At 43.7% G+C, this 27,731-nt stretch overlaps 1 protein-coding gene across 1 annotated transcript in view; it reads left to right on the forward strand.

The window, feature by feature from the left end:
* LOC123955069 (translation initiation factor IF-2-like) overlaps nucleotides 1-27,731 on the forward strand; it is a 57,388-nt gene that overhangs the window by 3,107 nt on the left and 26,550 nt on the right. The gene's annotated exons all lie outside the window — the stretch shown is intronic.

The raw sequence follows: 27,731 nt of genomic DNA on the forward strand, positions 1-27,731 counted from the left end.
GGTAGTTTCTAGTGTTGGACTGTTGTGAATGGGGCGACCAAAGACATTCTAGAGCGGCATCCAGCAGAACTTTCTGCAGTGATGGAAATGTTCTCAGTCTGTGCTGGCCAATAAGGTAGCGAGCACTTGAGCTTGAAATGTGCTTGGCTGAGGAATTGGATTTTTAATTTCCTTAAATTGTAATTAATTTAAATAGAAAGTCATGCCTCGGGCAGCACAGTTCTAACAAGTCTTTTGAGGACTGTAGTCAATGTTTCTATTCAGTTTACACCTAGGAGTGCAATCACTGTGTCGGGGGAGTGAACACCAGCTTCCAGAGTGTACTGAGCGGTTGTCTCAAGTTGGCGCATCTATTTTCACCCCCACCGGCTGTAGCACCACGTGCTCCTCAACTCAATATTTTCATTTCTTTTTCATTTTAGTTATTCTGCTGTGCCTGTAGTTAAAACGAGGCTTTTGTTCGCTTTTAAGCAAGATAATGAAAATTGCCACTTAACCATAGTAAAGGTGATGATAATGGTTGGGGGGTTCTTGGGGACAGAGCATTGTTATAGGGTCTTAAGTTTACCCTCTATACCACCCCACCCCTGCGCCAGGCCTCCCACCTGGTCAATCTTCTCCCCTGGAAACTGGACCTGCGTTAGCAAGGCATTAGGGCGTTAGGAAGGGGCTGTGTATTGGGAGGTGATCCATTTCCCACAACTCTTGTTACATGATGCCTCCTTCAAATCAACACCCCTCTCCCTTTACTGTTACTTACTGGAATATCCCATCAGAGGAGATGATGAGATTGCCTGGCAGGCTACAGCCCTGGCACAAAAGCCAGATTTTGTGCTGGCTTAGTTTTAGTGTGCAGCTTGATTCTTCTTTCTTTCTTTTTATTCTGCTTCTATAAAATGGCATTAATACCATCTCTGGGTCTGCTACCTCACTGGTTTGCTGAGAAGCAAAGTAAACCCCCAGGAGGCAGCAGTGTGTGTGTGTGTGTGTGTGTGTGCTTGTGTGTGTATGTGTATGTGTGTGTGTCTTTGTAGAAATTCTTTCTAATCCTCCAAATTATCATGTGAATTAGGTATTCCTTCTTTACACATGCAGACACTGAGGCTGTGAGACACTGAACCACTCTCCTCTAGGCCACACAGCTAGTAAACAGCAGTAACCCCAGCAGGACTTTCCACCGGTGCCACCGAAAACAGTTCTGACGTTTTTCTAAAATTTCCCTTCCTCGGGTAAACAGAGCCCTGGCTGGTACAGATCTGGAAATCCTGGATCAAATTTGATGTTCTCTGTGAAGACTCCCTTTGGACAGAACCAAACTGATCACTAACCACTTGTGTGTGGCTAGTTAAGCAGAGGAATTGTTTGTTATGGTGTAATAACAGTGAAATTCACTTTGTGTGATAGGAGAGTTCTTGGAAAGCTGTGTGCAAAGAGCCTTTTACTTGTGGGGAGGGAGAAAAATGAAGTACCTTTCAAGTTCATCCCTGGAATTTGTTGCCTAAAAGTATCCCAATATGAGTTATTTTATAAGTGAAGGATCCTTTTGAAATATGAATAATAGGACGCCTGGCTGGCTCAGTTGGTTAAGCAACTGCCTTCAGCTCGGGTCATGATCCCAGAGTCCCTGATCCAGTCCCGCATCAGGCTCCTAGCTCCACAGGGAGTCTGCTTCTCCCTCTGACCTTCTCCTCTCTCATGTTCTCTCTTGCTGTCTCTCTCTCAAATAAATAAATAAAATCTTTAAAAAAAAGAAATATGAATAATAACAGCATTTGGGGCACCTGGGTGGCTCAGTCGGTTAAGTGTCTGCTTTCAGTCTCAGGTCATGGTCCTGGATCGTGGGATCAAGCCCCACATCAGGCTTCCTGCTCAGTGGGGACCCTGCTTCTCCCTCTCCCTGCTCATGCTCTTTCTCTTGCTTACTTTCTCTAAGTATCTTTTTTAAAAGGAACACATATTCTTTGTCAGTTTGGGTTTTCAAGTAATAAACAAGAGCAACTCATTATCATATATAAGAGTCATCAACATTTCACACATATGTCCTCTTTTATTGAGAAGGGTTCTCATGAAAGTTTCACCTGGACCATCTTGACATCTCAAGTTCTTTGGGAGGTCCACAGATAAGTTCTCTATCCAGTTGAGAAATAAGTAGAAACCCAGTGTCCCAAGTGGCTACTGGTGGATTCATTAGCTTGGGTGGGTTTTACAATCCCTGATCATTCAGTGGGCCTCTCAGAGAGGGCGTTCAAGAATCAAATGGGTTATTAGATTAGACGAGGTTCAAAGGTCCCTTGCAGCCATGAGATTCTTTAAATCTGTTATATACCTATAGATCCAGCATAAATTTCAGCTGTGCTGGTGGGAAGGGCCACAGAAACTGCCAGAGTCCAAATTCCTTCTGATGCTGAATCCTGAGGTGCTACATCCCGGGCAAGTAACAGTCCTATGTCTCCTGGATCAAGCACGGGTGAGAACCACTCACCCCTCCACTCCGTAAGTGTTAGAAAGTTCTGCCTTATATTCAGGTGAAATCTTCCTCCTGTAGCTTCCATCAGAGGCTCCTCCTTTCATTCATTCATTTTTTTTTTTTTTAAAGTAGTCTTCACACGCAGCCTGGATCCCAACATGGACCCAACACAGGGCTTGAATTCCTGACCTTGAGATCAGGAGCTGAGCTGAGATCAAGAGTCAGACACTTAAGGAACTGATCCAGGTATCCCTTTCAGCTGCTCCTCCTCGTGCCACAGGTCTCTACTCCTTCTGCATGGCAGTTCTTCAAGTATCTGAAGCCAGCCATTGACTGCCATGATTCTCTGTGTGAAACAGCCTCAGTTTCTTTAACGATTCTCTGCTTCCCGGCCATTCTTCAGTGGATTTTTTCTAGCCTGCTCATTTCTTCTGTGCCTGGGGGGTTCTGATGTATTCCCTACAGTTGGTCTCCTCCTCATCAGCCTTTGACTACTTCCATCTTCATCCCAGGTCCACTGGGAGGCTCTCTTGCACGAGTCCCACTCTCCTCAATTTATGTTTTAATTCCTTAGTCTTCAGAGGAATAGCATCCATTCCCTCTAAAGTAACAGTGCCCCTTAAAGCCTTGATACATTTTCTTTCTTACTTCCAGAAACGGTGCTTCTTATTTTGAGTTCTGAGATCCCCTCACCCTACAATTCAGTATTCTCTGCCTTCCTTTCTTTCACCATGAAACCTGTAGCAATCTTGTCATATTATCTTCTCTTAACACTGGTGCCCCTTCCTCAAATATCTTTCCTCCCCATTTTGGGTCAGATTTCTGAATATGTGTCTTCACCAGCTACTTCCCTTCCCTCAGTCTGCATGATTCTTTTTTTTTTTTTAAAGATTTTATTTATTTATTTGACAGATAGAGATCACAAGTAGGGAGAGAGGCAGGCAGAGAGAGAGAGAGAGAGAGAGAGAGGAGGAAGTAGGCTCCCTGCCAAGCAGAGAGCCCGATGCGGGGCTCCATCCCAGGACCCTGGGATCACGACCCGAGCGAAAGGCAGAGGCTTTAACCCACTGAGCCACCCAGGCGCCCCAGTCTGCATGATTCTTACCTCCCAAGTGGTGAGTACTGATGCTCACTTAGAAGTGACTTTTGTGGTCAGCTGCTTCAGCTGTTTCCCTGATACCTGGTTCCCTTTTCCAGCACTCCTGAGGAGTTAAAGTCCTGCCATTCTCCCTTAATTATCTGAGACTCATTCTTTGAGATCAAACGACTTCTACTCAGGCTTATGCTTTGTTACCTCTCTTCGGTGTTTGGCACAGTGACTTTTTTCCTGGTAAGTCTTATTGTGGTTTTGACACTCTGTACTATCCTGAGTAGTTACCTTCTTTCTCCAGCCCCACTTAATGGAACCCTCCAAGACTCTTCTGGACTCTTGCTGTCCTAAAGCTTGTCTGCCATAGCGTCAACTATCACTTTTATACTAAGGAGCCCTTAATCTACACCTTTATCTTGGTCTCCCTCTGAGGTTCTATTTTCAAATGCCTTGGGGATAATTCAACTTGTACCTGCACCTTTGTTGTCTCAAGGTCATCACCACTCCCCCAAACTACTCACATCTCAACTTCTGCCAGTGGCATCCTCTTTCCTTGTTCTCTTCCCTTTGGTTGGAATCAGTCAACGAATGAGTTCCCTGAATGTCTCTCTTCACTCAGAGCAGAAAGAGTGGGGGAACCTAATACATTTCAGGCACTAGGCTCTGCATATCCCACCCATTTAATACAATAACCATCCTGAAAAGTAAGTGCCGTCATCTGTGTCTTATGGGTTAAGAAATCAAAAGTTGAGAATACAAACACCTTGCTCAAGGACTTGCCCAGGGTTTAAATGACAGATTTCAGGGTACAAATCAAAATCAAAATCTGACTCCAAAGCCTAAATACTTTACTATAATGACCTCCTAATTTGTCAACTTGGCTTGAGCAGATCGCGGATAAAACTCGTCCTCACACCAGCACCAGATTCTTTTTCTTCAAATGCTTCTTCATTACAGGTACTTATGTCTTCTCAACGTGCTGCAGCTCCTCATTGTGGATAGGATCACACGGACTTTCAAGGACACTGGCGAACCCTCATTACCATGTCTAATCAATAGAATTTCTCATTATTTGTAAGTGATCTACACAGTCTTCTCACTGTACCTCTTCCTGACCCATTTATCTGCCATGCTCGTTCCTGGGGACTGTCTGAGCTCTCACCCTTCTTAACTCCAAGTCCATTGTCCCCCAACTATGAAAGCTTTTCTGGCTACCACGGCTCACAGGTCCCATTATCTTGACATAGACTTAATAGCCTCTGTTGCAGAACTCAGTTTTTGATCCAAGTGGTTTTATTTATTGTCTCCCTGAGGATCAGGGTCATATTTTATGCTTTTTTTCCCCATATTGCCTACAGAGATAAATATAAATGAAATAAACATAAATGAAATCGAGGAGAAAATGCTCAGAAAAGTATTAAGGGTAATATAAGTTAACTATATTATTCTTAAAAATACTGATGTGATAGACATTGGCAAAATTTATTACCTGATTGATATTGGGCACAGGTTCAAACAACAGTCGGCAGAAACTTGAGGGATTCAAGAAATACGAGTCAAATTCAGAGTGCGGTCTCTTCCTCATCCTGTTTAACAACTCTTTCATGCCCTCCCATCATGAACGTGTGAAAGGAGAGACACTTACATTGTCCACTAGACGATTGGCTTCAAGGACAAGGAACACTTGTCTTGCCTGTTCGGTTATTTTTTTCAGCACCTTAGTACAATGCCCAGAGCATGCTGAGTGTTTGACACACACATGACAAAACAGTGAACTGGACATATGATTTGGAGCCGATGCCAGCCTTGTCCTCATTCCTGTGAAATGAGAGAATGTCAGAGTTAGAAGGATATCAGCCCAACCTCCCCATTTCAAGGGTGAGGAAAGGATCCCAGAGAGGAGGGTGTCTGACCCCAGGTCACCCCTCCTCTTAGTGGCTTTCTGACATTCTGTCCAATCCAGTGTTTCCCTAATACTGGATTTTACTAACTCCCTCTTCAGTGTTCTGTCCCCACACCTATCCCAGCCCTTCTTCCTCCCTGGCAAGTTTCCTTTCCCACATCCCCTCTCCTAGCTCTGCACTCTTCGTGCCCCCAATTTGTGTTTAATGCTGTACAACAGTGTCTCTTGGGAATGTAAACAAAAATACCTCCAAGGTTGTGAGCACACACACTTTAATAACATGTGACTGTTCGGGAGGAACACAACCTCTACCAGGAAGTTACAGTTCAGAATCTCTTCAGGGGCTCTCTCTAGGGCTCAAACACCCTTTCAGAATTTCCGTGAGTCTAGAAACATAACGGGATTTTTATAATAATATACAATAGTTCAGCTGCCCAAAGTGCCCGGCAGTGTATTAGACAGCCTAGGAGGCTCTTGGCACCTCTGTAACTCCACGTCATGGGAGGTCCATTTTACAGATGAATAAACTGAGGCTCGGAGAGGTTTAGAACAACTTGTTTAAGGTTACTCAGCTAGTATCAGAGCAGGGACTTGAACTGATCTACTTACCTTGTCCAGAAAACTCTTTGGGACACACTGACCAACTGTTGGCTGCTTCACTTGGATACCCGCTTCCTCTACCATGGCTGCTCTTGGTAAGTTTCTCATCTGTGAACCATCTCCATGTGCTGGCTCTATCACTGATCCCCTGTGTTTAGCCTCTCTGGACCCCAGGAGACAGGTCCTTGCCTGTGCCCTCTAGTGGTCACAGGAGATGCACGACCCCTTCAGGCACTCAAGACCTCTTCAGCGCTCTCTGGTGCTGGGGACCCAAGGCCATGCGGAGTCAGACTTCAGAGGTGCCTAAGTCTTCCAGGCTTCGCTGGACCGAGGAAAGAGCTGGATTCTCTGAGTCCTCCACTCCTGCTAGTCCTTTAAGAAAGACCCACTCATGTTTGACAATGGCCAAAATTAGATTAAGAGAGGGACTTGGCATCAGCCCCAAATTCCTCTTCGGAGAGTCAGAAAGAGCAGCTGACTCAGAGTCTGTATAATTGATGTCTATTCTTAGTGTCCACAGTTCTTTGTTCATTGACACCCCTGGGCCTGGTGTGTGAAGTCCCCAAACGTTCTTACCTTGTGTGCTCTTGAGTAAGTCTCAGTCTTTGTGAGCAACAGTGCCCATCTGGAAATGGGGAACACCTGCCTCATCTGCCTCACAGGTACGTGACGAGGATCAAGCCAGAGAGCAAATGGAAAATGTGGTTGAGGCTTGAGGTGGTCTATCCTCTTCTCCCACTGCCATCTTGGGGACAGTGGAGCCGGTGTGTGAATCCAGCCTCCAGAGCTGCTCACAATCTCTCAGCATTTCTTCAGATAAATAACAGACTTGCTCTGAATGGATTCTGGGTCCCACAGGACCACTGGAGCCTTTAGGCAAATTAGAAAAAGCCATTGCTTTCTCTGAGTGGACATGGCTTTGCCTGGTGCTTGGCTTGGAGGGTAGATATGGGTGTCTCTTGGCCTGGGCACCCTTGTTCAGTGAATAACCCACACAACCAAGCGTGGGGACTTTGGTACCACAGACATCTCCAAATCCCTCTAGTCCCTGAATAACATGCCACTGAATGGACATGCCGAATGCCTTTACAGGTCACCCAAACAATCTTTGTTTCAGAAAAAAATCAGCTATAAATAGGTGGCATGGCCTCTAAGCGGGGGAGGGAAAGGCCAGCCTTCTGACTGGGTTCGCTGACGTCTTCAAGTGCCGGTACACATGCTGCTCTTGTCACTGCCCCTGCAGTCTAGAGAGCTCCTCCCTTAACTGACTGCAGTTCCCACAGTGGATTTAAGCCATAAGTCACTAGAAGCTCCAGGCAAAGACCTGGGTTGTGGACGGGGATGAGTTACAGACTTACCCTTGTGGGCAAGCAAGGACAAATAACCCTGTGGCGAAACCCTGGTGAGCTGCAGGCTTATCATGCTGTTTTCCATTGTTTTCTTCTCCCTCAACTTCTGGCTTCCTCTCCCCTCCTCTCCCCTCCTCTCCCATCTGCCTTCCTCCTCTGTCTTCTGCCTCTTTCTCTCTCGGCCTCTGTGGGTGGCTCAGTCTTCCCCTCTCACCCTTCTTCTTTCTTCCCTCACATCTCCTTTTACTAACAGACTCGTGGAATTAAAGAGTACTCCATAACCTTATGTGTTATATTATTTGTGTTTAAGAATGAGACAACTCTAACCAGTCATAATTCTCTCGCAAAAATAGCAACTATGTTAAATTTAGATTTTATTTGTATACAAACAATATTACTTTTTCTGGGCATCAGTGATCTCTGATAAAGAAGAGCCCCCCCTCCCAACCCCCTGCCACAGACACACATAGTTTCTACAATACTAGGGAGAGAAGCCAGCAAGGAGGAGCTCCTATGATTAGCGTCAAGGGGAAGTCCTGAGGATACCACCAGCAGGGAAGGTTTAGGAGAACACCGAAGGAGATCCTCTACTCCACATTCCTTGCTTTGTTTCTGGGTTTTCCCCTCCCCACCCCGAGTTTTCTGAAGAAGACAGATAGGTCATGTCAGTGCCCCCCAGACGGAAAAGGGAGGGCCAGAGAAATACCTGATTTCTCCAAAGTCACACAGTCAGTTCATGGCAAAACCTCGAGTAGAACCTATTGGTTGAACACAACAAAGGTAATAACCAGGGTATGTAATGTGAGGATGCTGTAGGAGGAACCAGAATTCCAACAGCTTAATAAGACCCAGTTGCCCCTTAAATGGAATTATGACCTCCAGGGAGAAGCTAGATCATTTAACCTACACTCATTTACCAGGTGGACAAAATCAGATTCAACCCGAAAGTCTATAGATTACATGTCAAATTCGCGTTCACACACAATAGTTCACTCTAATGGAGGGGCCGATGATATGGGCCATGGACACAGAAGATGATCGGCTCTCCTTTCAGCACTCAGCACACACCCAGCGCCTCCCTCGCTGACATGTTAGACAGCAGCTCCTGTTTCTCTCTGCCCTTCTGCTTCCTCCAAGGACCTCTGCAACAAGCCATGTGATCCCTCTTCCCCGCGAGGCTGTGACATGCAATTAGCAGGCAGTCTTGCCGACTGGCTTTGGGTTTATTAAGTCCTGAATTCCCAGAGTACTTTGTTCACTTTTTTTTTTTTTTTGAATAGCACTGATGGCTTTCTGCATAATCAAAAAAATTTTTTTATTTTGTTTTAATTAGCCAACAACAAAAAATTTTTATGGAGTGTTTACCATAGCCAAGCGCTATGCTGACCACTAGGAATAGATACGGTACTCCAGGTGCCTTCTCTCCAGTTGGTTATAGTGTCATGAGGGTGGGGGTGGGGGCGGGGGGGGGTGTTCATTTGTAAAGAACACTTCCCTCCCTCTGAGATGGGAAGTGATAACCTGTGGGTTGCACAGTATGCTGTTGGCCCAACAGGGAGGGGTTAAGACAGACCTCTGGGAGGAGGTAAGCCAAGTTTTGAGGCATGAATAGAAGTTAGCCAGCATAAGCGAAGTAAAGCTGTTTCCATAAAAAGAAAAGTGGGAAGCTGGTGGGAGAGGAGGTTAAAAGATTACGGGGGACAAGTGATGCTCCCTTGTGTCACTATGAACTTTTCCCACATTGAAATCCTCTCTCTGTGCTGTGGGAGAAACAGGTAGATATGCATAGGTTTTGCTTCACCTCTAGGACTTCCTTTGGCTTTAAATCTTACAGTAAGGGAAGCTCCAGAGGAGACAAGTAAAGGGAAACTGTGTACTATCTGTTCAATTTTTCTGTAAATCTAAAAATGTCCTAAAAACTAAAGTCTTTCAGTTCTTTAAAAACCCTGAGTTGGATTACTTAATATATTTTGGAGGGTGGGAGCAGCCAAAGTCATCTTCACTGTCACCGAGAACATGGAACTCCCTGTTCCATGGAGGTCTGACAAGGAGCCCAGCTTCCTTCCCATCCTCATGTCTCCCCAATCCTTGGTGTCAAGGGCACCACCCCTCCCCTGCTCAGGGCAGTCTGATTCGATCACACTTGGTCCCTCTGTCTCCCTCCCCCCACATCCAGAGGGTCACCCAGTTCTATAACTAGACTGTACTTTAAGTTCCCTCTGCAGTCCATCCTTGGTGCATCTCCTAGTCCTCTCCTCTGGAATGAGCCACGACCACCCTCTTTTTCCCAGCCTGGCTTCTTCAGTGGCCTCTTAAGTGGACATCCCACCTGTAGCAGAGTCTGCTCGGGCCCTAACAAAGTACCACAGGTTGGTGGCTTACATAATACAAATATATTTTTGCACAGTTCTGGAGGCTGGAAGTTTATGATCGGGATGTTGGCAGGGGTGGTTTCTTCTGAGGTCTTTCTCCCTGTGTCTTCACATGGTCATCCCTCCTTGCCTGTGTATCTGTGACCTAATCTCCTCTTCTTATAAGGAGAACAGTCATGGTGATTAGGGCTCACCCTAATGAACTCACTTTAACTTAATAACCCACTAAAGTCACAATCTGAGGTATCGGGGGTTAGCACTTCCATATATGAATTTGGCGGAGGGGGGACACAAATCAGCACATAATACTACTTCTATTCTTTCATCCCGTTCACCATTTTTCAGGCAGCCACCAGAGCAATCTTCTGAAAATGTAGGTCAGACCCAGTTACACACTGCTTAAAAGACTTCCGTGGCTTCCCAGTGTGCTAGAGTGAAATCCAGACTCTTCCTCATGGCCTGCAAGGCGTGGTCTGAGCCTCATGACCTCCCCAGACTCTCTCTGCCTCTAGCCCTTGCTCACCACGGCACAGCCACATGACCTCCCTCGAGTTTCTAAAACACAGTACATTCTTTTATCCTCTGCCAACTCTTCACCTGACTGCCTTCAACTCAGCCTTCAGCTCTCAGAGACGACTTCCCCTCATGCCTCGTATCAAGATGGCGCCCGCTGTGATTCTCTCTTCTGGCCCTCAGTTCCTGTGCTCAGCAGCTCTTTGTAACAAGATGTTATATTCATGGTTTTGTTTCTTCTGTTTGTCTCCTCCACCAGCTTGCCAGCTTCCCAAGGACAAAGACCATTTCTGTTTTGGTTACACCTGTATACTTGTCCTAGCATAGTGCCCCAGAGAAAGTGCCCATCAACAGCTAAGAGAGTGACCGAGCGCATGGGGAGTTAGACTTTATTTTGTAGGCATGGGAAGCTGCCAAAGGATTTCTCACAGGGAAACAACATGGTCAGATGCACTAAATTACAGAGATCGCTCTGGCTACAGTGGGGAGGGGGAGGGTTAGGAGGCCACCCTGGAGTTGGGGAAACTGGTGGCGGGGGTGGGGGGGAACGACTGCATTAGTCCAAGTGAGAAATGATGAACTAGGATCATGGAAATGGGACAGAATAGGAGATTGCATTTGTACGAAGTGATGTACAGATGTAAGAGGTGGGGGGGTGGGTAGACTCCAGGGTGACTCGTGGTTCTAAGGCTAGGAGAGAAGGTGAATGGAGTATCTTTCATTAAAACTGAAATGGAGAGGAGAGAGAATAGGTTGACTGAGAGTGTTGGGGTGTAAATTAGGACACTTACCTCCCTACTAAAGGGCTCCCTTAAAGACAGAAACTGTTGATATTCCCATTTAAAAATGCCTTGCACATACTAGGCTCTCAGCATGGGGATGCCCCCCACCCCTAGGTGGGGACGATGCTCTTAGTCCCATGCACAATGTCAGTTGTGGAGACACTCACACCTGCCCACAAACCCTAACACCCTGGGGATGCTGGTTCTCCAAATTCCCATGTCACTCATATCCTCCAGGCCTGCTCAGCCTGTTCCATTCCTGATGGCCACTCACCCTTTGCTTGTTTTCAGCCCTGGTAGAAACAAAGCAAGCCCAAAATACACCAGCCAACTGGCAAGTGATGAGTGATTAGCTGGCTGGCTCTAAAAGGCTGGAAGGAGGCAGCCTTTCAGTGCTAAGTGCAGTAACCCTAGCCCTGGGCTGGCTGTAATTCTAGATGGAGGTGGTCTGGGATTGGGTGTGGACAGAGCAGCAAGAACAGACCCTGGAGGTCCTCAGCTAGGCAGCAGGAAGGGAGTACATCTCGGTGCAGTCCATCGAAAGTATGAAATTAACACTCACATGGAGGTAGAGGAGATGTGCTGGATTATGTGACCGGACGAGTGGTTCTTTTTACTAAGGGAAGGCTCTCTGCCAGGCTGAGCGGACTTATCTTCCTTCTTGCTCCTCAGCTAAGATAAGGACCATATTTACAAGGAGCAAGATTCCTATTTCTTTTTTCTTCACTTTATTTCTGCCAAAATATTCTATAGCTCCCTGACTTGGAAGCTCAGTTTCCTCTTTGATGAAGTGGGAGTCACATCCCACACCTCAAAGGGTTGTGGTGAGAATCTAAATGAGCTAAAGGATTTAAAGGAACGGCTGGCTTACAGGAGGTATTCCACCACCTGGGCGGTTAGCACCTACTAAAACAAGTCTCTATTTTAGAAATACTGGGGCATTGGAGAAATGCAGTCAGCTCTCAGATGTCCGTGGTCTACAATGTGATTAGTATTTATGTGGTCATTTAAACCGTGCTCTAGGGAAGGTCAGTGCCTTAATGGAGAATATACAGGAGTGATTAGTTAGTATTTAATCAAATAGTCACTGCTGCTGGGAGGGCATCAGCCATTAATATCTCCCATAAGTACCAGAGCATTGTAAATAGCTCGATTGGTGTATTAGGTATTCACTGGGAGAAAAATGTGGCTTGTTAACAATTCCAGTTAGAAAAAAATAAAAAATAAAAATAAATAAAATCCCAGTTAGTAGTAAGGTTTCATCATTAAAATCAGTGGTATATTGGGATGCCTGGGTGGCTCAGTCAGTTAAACATCTGCCTTCAGTCATGTTCTCAGGGTCCTGGGATCGAGCCCCATGTGGGGCTCCCTGCTGAGCAGGGAGCCTGCCTCTCCCTCTGCAGCTCCCCCTGCTTGTGCTCTCTCGCTCGCTTTCTCTCTCTTTCAAATAAATAAGTAAAATATTTTAAAAATAAAATAAAATCAGTGGTATGGAAGATCTGCACATTGGCTAAGATAGTTTACAGTCACTCTCCACCCTTGGACGGTAGGAAAAAAGAATTTTTTGAGTTCTGTTCATTTCACCTTTCTGGACAGTACCTGAGGCTGCATTCTGACATGGTCCTGTGTCCAGCTGTGATGGCAAAGAATTTGACTTGCTTGAAGCCTTAGGGTTAACTTAATTCTGCTTCTAGGTCATGGAATTCTCTAGAACAAGCCATGCCGGGTCTGGTTAGAGCTCCTGAAAGGACAGAGCTGTGATTAGCTTTCAGGACAGATTTTGTGTCTCCTTGCTAATAAAAGTATGTCTAATGTCCAGGATGTGGGGGAATTGGATCTGAAACTTTCGTGAAGTTGTAGAGGGAGCAGCCGGCTCTCAGTATTCCAGAATGTCTACCATAACAACCTCATAATCTGTGCATAATTAAATTTGTTTAGGTCAGTTTACAACAGCTACTGTAAATATGTATCAGGGCTGAGGATTTCATTTAAACCTCAGAGCAAAGTCGGGAGATAAGTCCTATGATTATTCCTTAAAAAAAAAAAACAAAAAACAGTAAATTCCAGTCCAGAGATCTTAATGTATTGCCCAAGATCACATAACTAATTAGTAATGGATCAGGATTTGAACTTAGGACCAGCTGAACCCAGAGACCCGGCACGTAGCCACTGCACGAGACTTTCCAATAGTATTTGAAAGTTCGACTTTGAAGAACTTTTCTCCTCAAACAGGGTCAGTCCACTGAATGGAGCCCAGACTGGGCATTCGTGCCATATTCAGATGGCTCCAGTCCCTCAGGAGTCTTTCTTCTTATTGACCAGACTGCTTCCTCATCACCCCATCCGCTGGTCCTGACTGCCCACTGGAGTCACTCCGAAGCCCAATCCTTGGGTCTCGACAGCCCTTCAGCTATGTTAGGATGGATTCATGTGTCACTAAGTGTGTTCTCTGGGGGAGGACCTAGGGATGTCAGATGCCTTGAGACGTAATGTGGGGTCTTTCCAGATTCTGCAGGTCTCCCCACTGGAAGCTTTGGAACCCTAGAGACTCTGGCTTCCCAGGAATTTCTTCTGTACTCTGACTAGCCTTCCAGAGTCAAAAAGGGAAGGTGCAAAACTCCTCTTGCCCCTTACTCTTCTTTTTTTTTTTTATAGTATATTGTGATTTTATTTTTATTTTTTTTTATATTTATTTTTATTTGTTTATTTACAGCATAACAGTGTTCATTGTTTTGGCATCACACCCAGTGCTCCATGCAGTACGTGCCCTCCCTATTACCCACCACCTGGTTCCTCAACCTCCCCCCCCCACCCCCCTGCTGCCCCTTCATAACCCTCTGGTTGTTTTTCAGAGTCCATAGTCTCTCATGGTTCATCTCCCCTTCCAGTTTCCCTCAACTCCCTCTCCTCTCCATCTCCCCATGTCCTCCATGTTATTTGTTATGCTCCACAAATAAGTGAGACCATATGATACTTGACTCTCTCTGCTTGACTTATTTCACTCAGCATAATTTCTTCCAGTCCCGTCCATGTTGCTACAAAAGTTGGGTATTCGTCCTTTCTGATGGAGGCATAATACTCCATTGTGTATATGGACCACATCTTCCTTATCCATTCATCTGTTAAAGGGCATCTTGGTTCTTTCCACAGTTTGGCGACCGTAGCCATTGCTGCAATAAACATTGGGGTACAGATGGCCCTTCTTTTCACTACATCTGTATCTTTGGGGTAAATACCCAGCAGTGCAATTGCAGGGTCATAGGGAAGCTCTAGTCTTAATTTCTTCAGGAATCTCCACACTGTTCTCCAAAGTGGCTGCACTAACTTGCATTCCCACCAACAGTGTAAGAGGGTTCCCCTTTCTCCACATCCTCTCCGACACACGTTGTTTCCTGTCTTGCTAATTTTGGCCATTCTAACTGGTGTTAGGTGGTATCTCAATGTTGTTTTAATTTGAATCTCCCTGATGGCTAGTGATAATGAACATTTTTTCATGTGTCTGATAGCCATTTGTATGTCTTCATTGGAGAAGTGTCTGTTCATATCTTCTGCCCATTTTTTGATATGATTATCTGTTTTGTGTGTGTTGAGTTTGAGAAGTTCTTTATAGATCCTGGATATCAACCTTTTGTCTGTACTGTCATTTGCAAATATCTTCTCCCATTCCGTGGGTTGCCTTTTTGTTTTGTTGACTGTTTCCTTTGCTGTGCAGAAGCTTTTGATCTTGATGAAGTCCCAAAAGTTCATTTTTGCTTTTGTTTTCTTGGCCTTTGGAGACATATCTTGAAAGAAGTTGCTGTGGCTGATATCGAAGAGGTTACTGCCTATGTTCTCCTCTAGGATTCTGATAGATTCCTGTCTCACGTTGAGGTCTTTTATCCATTTCGAGTTTATCTTTGTGTACGGTGTAAGAGAATGGTCGAGTTTCATTCTTCTACATATTGCTGTCCAGTTTTCCCAGCACCATTTATTGAAGAGACTGTCTTTTTTCCATTGAATATTTTTTCCTGTTTTGTCGAAGATTATTTGACCATAGAGTTGAGGGTCCATATCTGGGCTCTCCACTCTGTTCCACTGGTCTATGTGTCTGTTTTTATGCCAGTACCACGCTGTCTTGGTGATCACAGCTTTGTAGTAAAGCTTGAAATCGGGTAACGTGATACCGCCAGTTTTGTTTTTGTTTTTCAACATTTCCTTAGCAATTCGGGGTCTCTTCTGGCTCCATACAAATTTTAGGATTATTTGCTCCAGCTCTTTGAAAAATATCGGTGGAATTTTGATCGGAATGGCATTAAAAGTATAGATTGCTCTAGGCAGTATAGACATTTTAACAATGTTTATTCTTCCAATCCAAGAGCATGGAACAGTCTTCCATCTTTTTGTGTCTTCTTCAATTTCTTTCATGAGTGTTCTGTAGTTCCTCGAGTACAGGTCCTTTACTTCTTTGGTTAGGTTTATGCCCAGGTATCTTATGGTTCTTGGTGCTATAGTAAATGGAATCGATTCTCTAATTTCCCTTTCTGTATTTTCATTGTTGGTGTATAAGAAAGCCACTGATTTCTGTACATTGACTTTGTATCCTGCCACGTTACTGAATTGCTGTATGAGTTCTAGTAGTTTGGGGGTAGAGTCTTTGGGGTTTTCCATATAAAGAATCATGTCATCTGCGAAGAGAGAGAGTTTGACTTCTTCCTTGCCAATTTGGATACCTTTTATTTCTCTTTGTTGTCTGATTGCCATTGCTAGAACTTCTAATACTATGTTGAACAAGAGTGGTGAGAGTGGGCATCCTTGTCGTGTTCCTGATCTCAACGGGAAGGCTGCAAGCTTTTTCCCATTGAAGATGATATTTGCTGTGGGTTTTAATTGAGCTATATTACACAGTTCTTTACACGACTGTTTTGTTTTTGAAAAATTCTTGTTGAAGTACAATTTATATACCATAAAACTATTTTAAAACGTACAATTCAGCAATTTTTAATATATTCACGAGTTAGTCAACCATCACTACTATCTAATTCCAGAACATTTTCATCACCCCAAAAAGAAACTCCACACCCATTTGCAGGGACTCCCATTCCCCTCTGCCCAACCCTGCAACCACTAACCTACTTTCTGTCTGTGGATCTTCCCATTCTGGAAGCTTGAAGGATGTGGTCTTATGTGACTGATTTCCTTCGCCTTGCATATGGTTATCAAGGCTCATCCGTGTTGTAGCAGGTGTCAGGATTTCCTTCCTTCTTATGGCCCAGTGATATTCCTTGCATGGATACACCGCCTTTTGTTCACCCATTCATCAGTTGCTGGATATTTGGGTTGTTTTGAATAACAGCTCTAGGGACATTTGGGAACAAACTTATGTACGCACGTGTTTTCCGTCCTCTGGGTCTGTTCCTAGGGGTGGGATTGCTGCTGCACAGTTTTAAGTGTGCGTCCTGAGGCATTTCATGTCAAGCTCTTTTCACATGTAGAAGTTTCAGCCTGGGCTTGAGACCAAGGAGAGCAGTCCGGAATCTATCTCACCAACGACAGGGTGGTGGGTCCAAGTCATCTGGAAAGCCAGCCAGAATCCGACCAGCAATTCTTTTTCCTCTCTCCCATGCCCCGAGGGGCTCACCGAATTCTTTAATTCAAAGATGCCATCTATTTGATATTTCAGAGAGCTAGAGTAGAGGAAGTGGTGGCAGAGAAATTTCTTTGGAAATTGACTGTAAGATACCTCTTGATTTAAAAATGGTAAGTTGTGTTTGAAAGGGATTATTAGACTTGGGGAGATTAATTATAGCCTTAAATTTAAAGGGTACCCTCAGAGTTGAACCCAGCATTTTTATAGAGGAAGGAAAGAAGGGATCATTCCCCAGTTTAGACAACAGCCATAGGCCAGCCCTTACTGCTGAGGCTGCCCAGGGGGAAGTGTCCTAGACACAGAAGAAGCTGAAGGCCATTCCTTGAGTTTCTCTGACACAGCCTCTAGGGACACCCAGTGGAAGAAGAGGTTACTCTGTGCTGCATATGACACTAAAGGTTAGGGATCTGCCTGCCCCTTCATCCTTTGTACCTTGGCACCAAGGGGGCTCCAGGTCTTTCCATAATGCCACAAATCACTTCACCTCTCTGGGCCCCAGTGTCCTGCTCTGCACAGTCGGGAGAGTGATCCCTTCCCCGCCTGACTCACTTGGTTGTTATTAGGACCAAACCAAATGAGATAATGAGCAGGTAAGCAGTCTTTAAAATGAAGACTACCGGTGGGGTGATGATTCATCGTGGGCCTGGATTCATTTAAACTCATGTATCAATTCATGCCACAGATAGGAAGGAGTACTTAGTGATGGTTTAACCTCAGCTGCCTCTTCCAGGAACTGCTGCTACATTTTTATTACCCGTTCTATGATTTTGTTTGTCCTAAATCACCCTATCTAACTTGAAAAGAGGTTCCTTAAGGCTTCCTCCTAATATACTCACTGCCTGCTGCTTCCTGCCTAATACTCATGCCTTCCTGGAACTGCCATCTTCCCAGCAGCCTCCTTCTAAGGACTGTTTCAACTCGTGTGTGTTTCACTGAGCTCTCAAGGTCAGAACCTTAAGTCACATGTACCGTAGCCTGCTATAGATCAACTAAACACTCTCCAGTTTGCCTCGACTGCTCTTTCCAGCAGGGCCCAGCAGGCACCTTCTAAGATAGGAATCTTTCAGCCTTCAGGAAAGATTTAAGAACTTGAGGCAACTTCCTCAAAGCATTCACTTGATGTCTCTTTCCACCACCATATGCCAGGCTTAGAAATGAGGCACATATCACTCCTTGATGTTCTAATGCCTTTGTAATTACCCAAGTGGCAAGAAAAGAAACTTGAAAAGTTAAAAGCACAACCCAAACTGTCCATCAGTGGGTGAATGGATACACAAAATGTGGGGCAAAAATATGATGGAATTTTATTCCACCTTAAAAGGAATGAAGTACTGATCCATGCTACAACATAGATGAACCATGAAGATGTTACGCTGAGTGAAATAAGCCCGTCGCACTAACACTATATGGTCTAACTTATGTGAGGTACTGAGAAGAGTCACATTCACAGAGAAAGAAAATAGAATAACGGTTACCAAGGGCGGGGGGAGGAGAGAATAGTAAACACTAAATTTTAGATTATGTTTTGTGTGTGTGTGTGTGTGTGTGTGTGTGTGTGTATCACAAATTACTTATTCATTTGACTGGTTGATGGACATCTGGATATTTGGCTTCTTTCCAATGTTTGACTATTATGAATAAATCCACTAAAAAAAGTTTAAGGCAGGAGCATTTAGAAAGAATGTTGTGACCTGGGAATGGGATAAGTTGGTTATCGAAAGCTGCCATGCTCTTTCCACCTCTTTCCATGCCACCATAATGGCATCTGTGAACATCCGGGCCAATGCTCTGCTCTCAGAGGCATCAACACTGCTGAGAAGAGAGGCAAACAGCAGGCTCTTATGTGGGCTGTGCTCCAAAGGCATTTCACACTGATGCTGAAGCATGCTTACACTGGTCAATGTGCAACCATTAATTATCACAGAGCTGGGGGAATTGCTGTGAACCTGCACTCAGGTTAAACAAGTGTGGAGTGATTGACCCCAGATTTGGTATACAAGTCAATGCTCTACAAAAATGACAGAACAATTTGCTCTCATCCTATCAGTTTGATTTCACCGTGCTGGTGACCTCCGCTGGCATCAAAGAACAAGAGGAAGCAACACTCAAACACACAGGACAGAAAATCCTGGGATTCCTTTATACGGATGTAATCCATCCATACAAATACAATGGCTCAATGTCCAACAACAAAAAAGACTGTTTCTTTACTGCTATAGGTATGCATGGTAAGAAGTCTTAGGTACAAAGAGTGAATAGCTCTGTATGGTGGGATTATGAATAATTTTCTTTTTTTCTTCAATAATTTTCTTTTTCTTCATAATTTCATTATTATGTATGGTACAAAAAGTACCTAAAATTGTTTTTTAGTGTATATCTCTGCTTCCCCCTTGCCATGGTAGAGAACTCAAAGAGATATGGGTTTTTCTTCTGACGATCTTACTGTTTCTTTTCCATTATGTTTTTATGTGGTTACATGTTGAGAGGAGATGTAGCTCTAAAGTGGAGCCCAGCGCCTTGGAAAAGTCCCTTAATCTCTCTGAGCTTCTGTTCCTTTACCCTTTGCATGAGAATAGTGATAATAATAACAACAGTAGTAAGACCTACCTTCCGTTGTGCAGAGGAGTGCAGTGTGATACGGAAGCACTGGAAATATAACTGATGTCAGTCAGTCACTCTCCATCACAGAAGGTACTGCCAGCATCATCCAGATTTCCACTGGAGGTGGAGTTGAGGGGAATATTTTCTACATCGGCCCCATTCCAGCAAACTATAATGAATTAATTGAAAACCGTTACCTCCACTACCGTGCATTCCTCGCTTTCTCAGGCAAATCTTTCATGACTCAAAGGTCCTAGAGAACAGCCACTAGGGGGCATAATTTCACCACTTGAGAGTATGGGTCCAACTTGCTAACCCCCGCGTTTTTCCATCCAAAAGTTATGTATGAACCTAAGTATTAAGGATGCTTTTAGGTGGAGGGAAACTCAAGGTCACAGGCTCCCCCTTCTGCCCCTTTATGGGTCTCCTCCCTTGCCTTCTTTTGTCCTGTCATAAATGGCACCGGTTTCCCTCCGCACAGTGGCAGGGCCTCATGAACTCAGCCAGACATTGCCAGAAAGGAATTTTTTCCCGGTTAGTGGATGGGGTGGCTAAATGTTATATGTTATTTCCAAGCACTGCTCAAGGCTGCTGTGGAGGACTTTTTGGTTTGAAGGACTTTTTTCTTTGCTTTGACCGAGCTCAGGGTAGCTATCAAGGTCAGTACACTCTGTTTCTTTTCCACCTACCAACACCTTAGCCGGTGGTCTAAGGCTATGTCTCAAAACAAAAAAACAAAAAAACAAAACAAAACAAATTTTTTTTTTCATTGGGAAATGGTCAAGCTTTTCTAATCAATCTATTATTGATGATGACACTTGTAGCCAAATCCCTGCTTTGCTTCTCAGACTTAGGAGGCTCACTGCCCCTTCTGTTTCTGATGCTAAGATTTCTAAAGACTAGCAATTCTCAGACTTGGATATGAGGGGGAATCACGTGGGGGATCGTGTTGAAAGTGCAGATTCCACCATTCCACACCCCTTAGGATAGCTATTATAACACTGAGGGAAAAAACGCAGAAAATGACAAGTGGTGGAGGGTGGAGAACCCCTGTGTCCTGCTGATGAGAATGGAAAATGGCGAAGTCGCTGAGGAAAACAGTTTATGACAATTCTTTTTATGACAATTCTGTTTATGAAAATTCTGTTTATGACAATTATGACATAGAATCACCCCTTGGTCCAGCAAGTCTGCTTCTGGGTGTACACCCCATAGAATTTAAAGTGGGATTTTGAACTGATATTTGCACAACCGTGTTCATAGCAGCATTACTCATGGTAGCCAAAAGGTAGAAGCAACCCAAGTGTCCACTGACGGTTGAATGGATACACAAAATGTGGTCTATACCCACAGAGGAATGCTATTCCACCTTATAAAGGGAATAGAATTATGGCACATGCTACAACACGGATGAACCTTGAAGACATGATGCTGAGTGAAATAAGCCAGTCACAAAAGGACAAATTTGTGTGATTCCAATCATATGAAATATCAAGAATAGGTAAATTCATAGAGACAGAAAGTAGCGTGGGGGTTACAAGGGACTGCTGGAGGGGCAATGGGAGTTGTAGAATTGGTATGGAGTTTTAGTTTGGGATGATGAAAAAATTTTAGAGATGGATGGTAGAGACACGTGGAAACAGTCAAAATGGTAATGTATATGTATATTTTAGCACAATGAGAAAATGTCTTTAATAAGTCTTAAAGTGCAGGGTTTCACACTACTGATTCCATAGGTCTGGATTGAAGCTTAGGAATCTGCCTTTTTTTAAAAAAAAAAAAAAACATGGACTTCCTGCCCAGCATGGAGCCCAGTGTAGGGCTTGAACTCATGTCCCTGAGATTAAGACCAGAACTGAGATCAAGAGTCCAACACTCAACCAACGGAGCCATGCCGGCATCCTGCAGTCTGTCTTTTTTAAGTTGCTGGGGGTTTCGATGCAGATGGCCATGGAGAAACATTGGCATTCAGTGCCTGAGGCTGCGTTCATACTTCCGCAAAGCCCTATATGAAGATCAGCCACCCCGGGCTTTAAAGTATAGGCTGCCAGTTACTGGGATGTGAGAAGCCACTGGACTTTTCTGGACTTCAGATTTTTCATCTTTAAAATGGGACTAATAACCCTACCTACCTAATAGGGTCTTTGTAAAAAAAAATGAGGAGTTGATATATGCAAAGTGATTTTTTTACATGATTCTAACACTTAATGGCAGGGTCTCCTTTTTACATGACTGGGAATCTTCTCAAGGACCCAGGAAGCATTGCAACTTAATGAGTTTAATTAATGAAGCAGGGTTAGGAGTTAGAGGCATCTCTGATTCTGCAAAGGGTTTAGTGGTGAGGATCTTATCCCACCAGAAACAATGACATTCTGTCGGGTGGGGGAGGGGGTCGTGATACATCTGATAGAGTTCTAGTGGGTTTATTTTAAATTACTCAGATGGGGGTGCCTGGGTGGCTCGGTGGATTAAAGCCTCTGCCTTCAGCTCAGGTCTTGATCCTAAATTCCTGGGATCAAGCCCCGCATAGGGCTCTCTGCTCAGTGGGGAGCCTGTTTCCTCCTCTCTCTCTGCCTGCTTCTCTGCCTACTTGTGATCTCTGTGTGTCAAATAAATAAATAAAATCTTTTAAATAAATAAATAAATAAATTACTCAGATGCATTAAAAAAAAAAATCTCCTGAAGAATTCACTCTGTTAACAGAGGAATAGGACTTGTGGCAGAAGATAAAGGGGAACTTTCACTTGTCATCCTGTTTGCTTCTGGGTTGTTGTGCTTATTGTATATTGTGAGGCTCTGTATGACTTTTCTACTTGGGGAAAGCAGGTTTTTTATTAAGTATGAAAAGTGGCTGCCCTTTCCCATTCAAAATAGGACTGGCAGTAAAAACACAAATACCCACTCAAAATGATATCCCTACTGAATAACACGGTTGGTGTTACCTTGTAATTAGCAAATCACAACGCATGTTGACATCCATTGTCTCATTTAATCTGTGGCACAGTTTGGAGAAGTAGGTAATACCTTACCCATTTTACAGCTGAGAAAAGAAATGCACGGGAAATGCACATCACTGTTGTTTCAGCTGCATTTCACTCCCTCCTTATCCTCTGAGTGTTGCCCTTGTTTTACTTTACTGTAGTGCTTCGAGCACTTACTCCCGTCCTACAATACAATATATTTGGAATTCGCCCACTTGTGGATAACATCCTTCACCGAAATGGCCCAAATTGAAGAGGCTGTTTAGATATGAGATGGGCAAACCTTACCACGCTCGCCAGGTAGGAGCTCGTGCTGTTGTGTTCATTTGCCTCCAGAGGTCGTCATAACAAAATTCCAAAAACCGAACAATTTCATGCATCTTTGTTGTAACAGAGCCATCATTTTGTTTCATCCTCTCGGCAGGCAGGAACCGCATGAGATTTTTACTGTGCAGATCCTTCTTTCACAAAAAGCTGCCATGTCAGTTAGTGTTTGAAGAGCTGTAACTCTTTGAAGAGCGTTTCCAGTTTGGGTAGCGTGAACCCCGTCATCCAAGAGGAGGTATTCCTGCTGACACATGTGGTGCTCTTAGTGATCAGGAAAATCCGGATGGTTTTGTGTGGTTGCACTGCAGCTGCAAAGGTTTATTTGGATATTTATTGTTTAATGATAGGGATTAGTGGCCATGGGAAAACACAAGTGTCTTTGAGTTGCCTCAGCCTTTGTAAACCAGGGGTCTCTCCAGGATTGGCTGAATAATTCACACAGCCCAGTTACAACGAAGGCGAAGAACTCCTTGCTCAAAAATTATTAAAAATTTCAAGATGGCAACGTCAGAGCATTAAGACAAGTGCAGGATCCTTTGCGAGTACACAGGTGGTCCATCTGTGAAGCCAGGCTTGGGTCTCTCTTCTATTTGAAAAGTGTTTACGTATTTGTAGATAAGATATGAAAACATTGAAAATTTTACAAGATATAAAAGTAAGCCTCGGGGCACCTGGGTGGCTTAGTGGGTTAAGCTTCTGACTTTGGCTCAAGTCATGATATCAGGGTCCTGGGATAGAACCTTGCCTCCAGCTCCGCGCTCAGTGGGGAATCTGCTTGTCCCTTTCTGCTTGTCTCTATCTGCCCCTCTCCTGCCACCCCACCTGGCCTTCAGCTCGTGCTTTCTCTCTTTCTCTCTCTCTCAAATAAGTAAATAAAACCTTTACAGAAATTTAAAAAATAAAACTAAGTCTCTAGAGAAGAGAAATCTCTCTTAGTTGTTTCTTGTATCTTTCCAGAGATTTCCTTCACTTACAAACATACATACAATAGACAATATATTATCTACCCTCCTTTAAGACACATACCTACAAATAGGAGCATTCTTTACACATTGCTCTGCATTTTTTATTTTCTTAACAATAGAGCTTGCAGATCATTCCTGATAACCACATAATTCTTTTCCATGGCCACATAATATTCCGTTCTGTATATGTAACAGTTATTTAACTAGTTCCTTTTGATGGCTATATAAGTTGCTTTCAATGACCAAAAATGCTGCAACAAAAATATTTGCAGATCATCTTTTTACATGAGTGAGTGATTCTGTGGACTTGTCAAGTCAAAGGTTATGATTTGTTTTAAATTTTCATAGATCTTGCCAATTACCCTCTAAAAAGACTGTACAAAGATACACCCTCAGCAATACAGATTCTCATCAGATTTTGGGGTCTTTGCCAGTCCCATAGGTGGGACCCAGTGCTTCATTGTAGCCTTGATTTTCATCTCTCTTATTATCAGTGAAACTGAGTATCTTTCACTGAATATCTGGGAGTCAGTCCGTTCTGTGACCTGTCTGTCCTCATGATTTCTTTATTGTAATTGCCCATTAGTTTTTTTCTTATGACTTGTACAAATGCTTTATCCATTGAGGACATTTGTTCTTTGTTTGTGAGGCATTGAAAATACCTCCCTTGGTTGGTTTTATCTTTTGAACTTTGTTTTGCCATGCAGAGTATTTTTAAAATGTAGTTGAATTTGTCAGATTTTTTTTTAATGGCTTCTAAATTTTGTATCATACTCAGAAAGACCTCCACTCCCATACTTTCTTCAGGCATTTCTTTGATTTCATTCCTTCACATAAACCTCTCCTCCATTTGAAATTTGGTTTGGTATGAAGTGGGGAAATAGGAATCCAGCTTTATTTGTTTTCCAGATGGCTACCTAACTGTCCCAGCAATAGTTGTTGAATAATTCACCTTTTTCAGCACTGATTTGAAGTTCTATCTTTATCTATCGTAAATTCCTATATGTGTTTGTGTCTTTTTCTGAACATTTTATTTCATTTACAAGAATTGTTAAGCATAATGTGTCAAAGAAATTTTTTTTCTTTGGTGTCTGGGTGACTGAGTTCAGTTAAGCGTCTGCCTTCAGCTCAGGTCATGATCTCAGGGCCCTGGGATGGCCTCACTGGGCTCCCTGCTCAGCCGGAAGTCTGTGTCTTCCTCTCCCTCCACTCCTCCCCCTCCCTTGTGTGCATGCTCTTTCTCTCTCTCAACTAAATAAATAAATCTTTAAAAAAAACTTTTTTTTCTAAACCTTTTTCTAGTTTGAGGAGTGGTCATAGAGAGATGTGGCTTGTCCAGGGCCTCCCAATTCAACACAATAATTCCTGAAAGGCTAATATATGTTTACTTTGGTAAGTATTTGAAGGAAAAAACATTATTATGATGGTTAGGAACATGGATTTGGAAGTCAGATAGATCTGGTTTCAATCTCAGTTCCACACTTAACTTAGCTGTGTAACCTTTGGTGAGTTATTTGCCTTAGATTTCTTGCCTTGATTTCCTCACTTGTAAAACTTGTAAAGCCTGCTTTAAATTTCCTTGATTACTTGCCTTGATTTCCTCATTTGTAAAACAAATAAATATAGTACCTGACTCATTGAGGTAGTTGAGAAGTAAATGAATGTCAAGTGCTTAAACCGTGCCTGATGCATGGTAAATTATTGTTGTTTTTTGCCCCATAGGGTGATCAACTCATATCTGCTTGCCTGGGGTTTCCCTGGTTTTATCACTGTAAGTCCCAAGTCTTGGAACATCCCTCAGTCCTGAGAAAACTAGGATGTTTTGTCACCCATAACCCTATTGCTCAGTACAGTGTGTGTGTTTTTGCCTCCATCAAAACCATACTATTCAGTACCTACACTGATTAGCTCAACTTTTATAGATACATCACAAAATGCATTTTTTTTTTCATACACATAAAATCCATGCTCTTATCTCATTCCAGTTGAGTGTCCTCCCCCCTCCCCACCCCTCCTGGTCCTGGGGGCTTGTAGACATTCTTTGTCCATCAGAGCCTAATCTGGGATTTCCTCTGGCTTCCACGTGAGCCATGATCAAAGAGCCCCCCTCCCACTGCCAAGAAGGGGAAGGTTTTGGGAGTGAAGTAGGGGTTGGGGTCAACATAGGGCTAGACAGAAACATAAGGTACAATGACTCCAGGACATTGGAGGCTGGGAACACTTTGCTTCTAGAATAAAGAAACAGAACAGGATCCCCAGGTTTGACTTGCTAGAATGTAAAAGGACAATTGTCCTCCTCACTGACCATCCTAACTTTAGCACTGTAACAGACTAGTAGGATAGATATCACTGGGAAGGGAGCATGGTATGAGTTTCTCAGATCCTGCCACCAAAGCTGTGCCTACTCAGAGGAGGTGTCTGGCAGTTTCTGTATCCATTAGGACAAAAGTGTGAGGTGCCTGGCTGGTTGGAGGGAGAGGAAAGAGGATTGTTTGCATTGAAGAAATCAAGCCTTGGGCTTAATTAGACTAAATTTAATAGTGCAACGGAGAGAGGTCTGGACCAAAAGTCAGAAAACTTAAAAAGTTCTCATCCCATCCGTTTCTTAACTAGCTCTAACCCCAAGGACATGTGACTTTCACAGAAGCCTGTGAATGTGCCCCATTAAGGCTCACAATACAGGGATACCCCCCCCCATATCTTCCCATGCCCTCCATTTCTTCCTTTATAAAATGAAGGACTAAATTTGAGTCTTTTATTATTCTGTTGACAGTCCCCCCCCCTTTTTTTTTAATGTGTTCTACACCCAGTGTGGGGCTTGAACTCAAGACCCCAGGATCAAGAGTCACATGCTCCACTGACTGAGCCAGGCAGGTACCCCCAGTTGGCAGTCTTTATGGTTCAGTTCTAAGCACCACACTGGGAGAATGGGATCCTGGCACACCGAGTTCCTTCAGTTAAGTGTCGTTTGAGAAAACACCATGTTCTGGGTTTCTTTGACTCCTTCCCTGGAGAGTAAAGTGGTAGAAACAAACACGATGACAATGTAGAATCTGTTGTTTCAGCTTCGCCTGCATCCATTACCCCTTCTTTTGGTGACTGTTCTTTGTTTTGCTTTGGGGAATCACCTTTCCCAGTTGGACAAAGCCTGGCCAGTGAAGGCACCCCACGATCCGCTCAGAATGAGCGAGTGGCCCAAGTTCCACCAGTCAGATGCCCTCTCTCTGGAATTTGAACCTCGAGCCAAGTGATGTGAAGATTGAAAACAGAGCAGATCCATGCCGAAAATGTACCTTAAAGCCGGGGTTAGCAGACTATGGCTGTGGACAAAACCCAGCCCTATGGCAATATTGATAAAGTTTTATTGGGACACAGACAAAATCATTTATTTACTTGTTGTCTATGACTTTCATGCTACAAGGACAAAATTGAGTAGTTACGTTAGAGACTGTCCCACAAAGCCTAAAATATTCACTATCTGGACCTTTGCGGTAAAAGTTTGCTAATCTCTGCCCTAAAGGATTTCCCATTAATTCCTGCTGCCTAAATCCCAGGAGCTATCCTGGTTCCTGCCCATTTCAAAGCCTGATTCTTCAGGTTTTCTAGGCTCCTGTGAGCTATTCCATATTTTCCTAAGAAATTTCCTTCCTTCCTTTCGCTTAAGTTAGAGTGAGTTCGTTTCTGTTGCTTAAACCAATGAAGCCAAATTTTTTGGCACTTAAATATGTTTTTAGTTTTAAAAATCATTTAGAGAAATAAATATTTTTCTTTTTAAAGATTTTATTTATTTATTTGACAGAGATCACAAGTAGGCAGAAAAGCAGGCAGAGAGAGAGGAGGAAGCAGGCTCCCTGCCAGGCTGAGAGCCCTATGCAGGGCTCTACCCCAAAACCCTGGGATCATGACCTGAGCTGAAGGCAGAGGCTTTAGCCCACTGAGCCACCCAGGTGCCCCTAGAGAAATAAATATTTGATTAAATTTTTCTATATGGTTAAACGTGTTCATTTAATGTAGCACTGATGGGGAGGAACCATATCTCTGTGGAGGAGCATGGGTGTGGCAATGAAAGCAAGTAGTATGAGTATGAACGAGTAGAAATAGGAGTGGTACTTTAAAAAATAAAATAGAGTATTTATTTTAAAAAATTGCCCTTCC

Source organism: Meles meles, chromosome 13 (assembly GCF_922984935.1).
Source record: "Meles meles chromosome 13, mMelMel3.1 paternal haplotype, whole genome shotgun sequence".
Classification (NCBI taxonomy): Eukaryota; Metazoa; Chordata; class Mammalia; order Carnivora; family Mustelidae; genus Meles; species Meles meles.